Genomic DNA, 2,673 nt, shown 5'->3' on the forward strand with positions numbered 1-2,673 from the left:
TTGCTGACATATTGAGTGCAGCACTTTCACAGCATCATCTTTCAGGATTTGAAACAGCTCAACTGGAATTTCATCACCTCCACTAGCTTTGTCCGTAGTGATGATTCCTAAGGCCCACTTGACTTCACATTCAAGGATGTCTGGCTTTAGTCCAGTGATCACACCGCCATGGTCATTTGGGTTGTGAAGATCTTTTTTGTATAGATCTTCTGTGTATTCTTGCCACCTCTTCTTGATATCTTCTGTTAGGTCTGTACCATTTCTGTTCTTTATCATGCCCATCTTTGCATGAAATGTTCCCTTGGTATCTCCAATTTTCTTGAAGAAATCGCCAGTCTTTCCCATTCTATTGTTTTCCTCTATTTCTTTGCACTGATCGCTGAGGAAGGCTTTCTTATCTCTCCTTGCTACTCTTTGGAACTCTGCATTCAAATGGGCATATTTTCCCTTTTCTCCTTTGCTTTTTGCTTCTCTTCTTTTCACAGCTATTTGTAAGGCCTCCTCAGACAGCCATTTTGTTTTTTTGCATTTATTTTTCTTGGGGATGATCTTGATCCGTGTCTCCTGTACAATGTCATGAACCTCCATCCATAGTTCTTCAGGCACTCTGTGTATCAGATCTAGTCCCTTAAATCTTTTTCTCACTTCCACTGTAAATCTTAAGGGATTTGATTTAGGTCATACCTGAATGGTCTAGTGGTTTTCCCTACTATCTTCAGTTTAAGCCTGAATTTGGCAATAAGGAGTTCATGATCTGAGCCACAGTCAACTCTCAGTCTTGTTTTTGCTGATTGTATAGAGCTTCTCCATCTTTGGCTGCAAAGAATATAATCAATATGATTTTGGTGTTGACAAACTGGTGATGTTCATGTGTAGAGTCTTCTCTTGTATTGTTGGAAGACGGTGTTTGCTATGACCAGTGCGTTTTCTTGGCAAAACTCTATTAGCTTTTGCCCTGCTTCATTCTGTACTCCAAGGCCAAATTTGCCCATTACTCCAGGTGCTTTTTGACTCCTACTTTTGCCTTTCAGTCCCCTATAATAAAAAGGACATCTTTTTTGGGTGTTAGTTCTAGAAGGTCTTGTAGGTCTTCATAGAACTGTTCAGCTTCTTCAGCATTACTGCTCGGGGCATAGACTTGGATTACTGTGATATTGAATGGCTTGCCTTGGAAATGCACAGAGAGCATTCTGTCATTTTTGAGATTACATCCAAGTACTGCATTTTGGACTCTTTTGTTGACTATGATGGCTACTCCATTTCTTCTAAGGGATTCTTGCCCACAGTAGTAGATACAATGGTCATCTGAGTTAAATTCATCCATTCCAGTCCATTTCAGTTTGCTGATTCCTAAAATGTTGACATTCACTCTTGCCATCTCCTGTCTGACCACTTCCAATTTGCCTTGATTCACGGACCTAACATTCCAGGTTCCTATGCAATATTGCTCTTTACAGCATCTTGCTTCTATCACCAGTCACATCCACAACTGGGTGTTGTTTTTGCTTTGGCTCCATTTCTTCATTCTTTCTGGAGTTATCTCTCCACAGATCTCCAGTAGCATATTGGGCACCTACTGACCTGGGGAATTCATTTTTCAGTGTCCTATCTTTTTACCTTTTCATAATTTTCACAGGGTTCTCAAGGCAAGAATACTGAAGTGGTTTGCCATTCCCTTCTCCAGTGGACTGCATTTTGTCAGAACTCTCCACTATGACCCATCCGTCTTGGGTGGCCCTACCTGGCATGGATCATGGTTTCATTGAGTTAGACAAGGCTGTGGTCCATATGATCAGATTGGTTAGTTTTCTGTGATTGTGGTTTTCAGTCTGTCTGCCCTCTGAGAAGAAAAAGAGACTTATGGAAGCTTCCTGATGGGAGAGACTGACTGAAGGGGAAACTTGGTCTTGTTCTGATGGGTGGGGCCTCAGTAAATCTTTAATCCAATTTTCTGTTGATGGATGGAGCTGTTTTCCCACCCTGCTATTTACCTGAGGCCAAACTATGGTGGAGCAAGTGAAGATAATGGTAGGTAGAGATAGTGGATAATAGAGGTAATAAAGATAAACCTCCTTCAAAAGTTCTCATGCATGTTCTGCTACACTCAGTGCTCCCAACCCTGCAGCAGGCCACCACTGACCCATGCCTCCACTAGAGAGTCCTGGACACTCACAGGCAAGTCTGGGTCAGTCTCTTGTGGGATCACTGCTCCTTTCTCCTGGGTCATGGTACACACAAAGTTCTGTTTGTGCCCTCCAAGAGTCTATTCCCATTCTTGTGTAAATTCTGGCAGCTCTATGGTGGGGTTAATGGTGACCTCCTCCAAGAGGGCTTATGCCATACCCAAGTCTGCTGCACCCAGAGTCCCTGTCCCTGTGGCAGCCCCCTGCTGACCTGTACCTCTACAGGAGATGCTCAAACACAGTTCTGTCTCAGTCTCTGTGGGGTCCTGGGTCCTGGTGCACACAAGGCTTGTTTGAGCCCTCTGAGCATCTCTGGCAGGAATGGGGTTTGACTCTAAATATGAATTAGGCCCTCCTACCATCTTGCTGGGGCTCCTCCTTTGCCCCTGGGCATGGGATGTCTTCTTACAGCCACTCTCCAGTGCTGGGCAGCTGCCTCTTTCTCCAGTGCTGCCTCTTTATTGGACTTCTCTGCAAATGAGATCATCTT

General features: G+C 43.9%; 1 pseudogene; it reads right to left on the bottom strand.

Annotated features, from left to right (window-relative positions):
* Nucleotides 1-692: 692 nt before the first annotated feature.
* LOC136159047 (craniofacial development protein 2-like) lies at nucleotides 693-1,456 on the bottom strand (annotated as a pseudogene).
* Between the last annotated feature and the right edge of the window lie 1,217 nt (nucleotides 1,457-2,673).

The sequence above is a fragment of the Muntiacus reevesi genome, chromosome 2, assembly GCF_963930625.1.
Source record: "Muntiacus reevesi chromosome 2, mMunRee1.1, whole genome shotgun sequence".
Taxonomy (NCBI): Eukaryota; Metazoa; Chordata; class Mammalia; order Artiodactyla; family Cervidae; genus Muntiacus; species Muntiacus reevesi.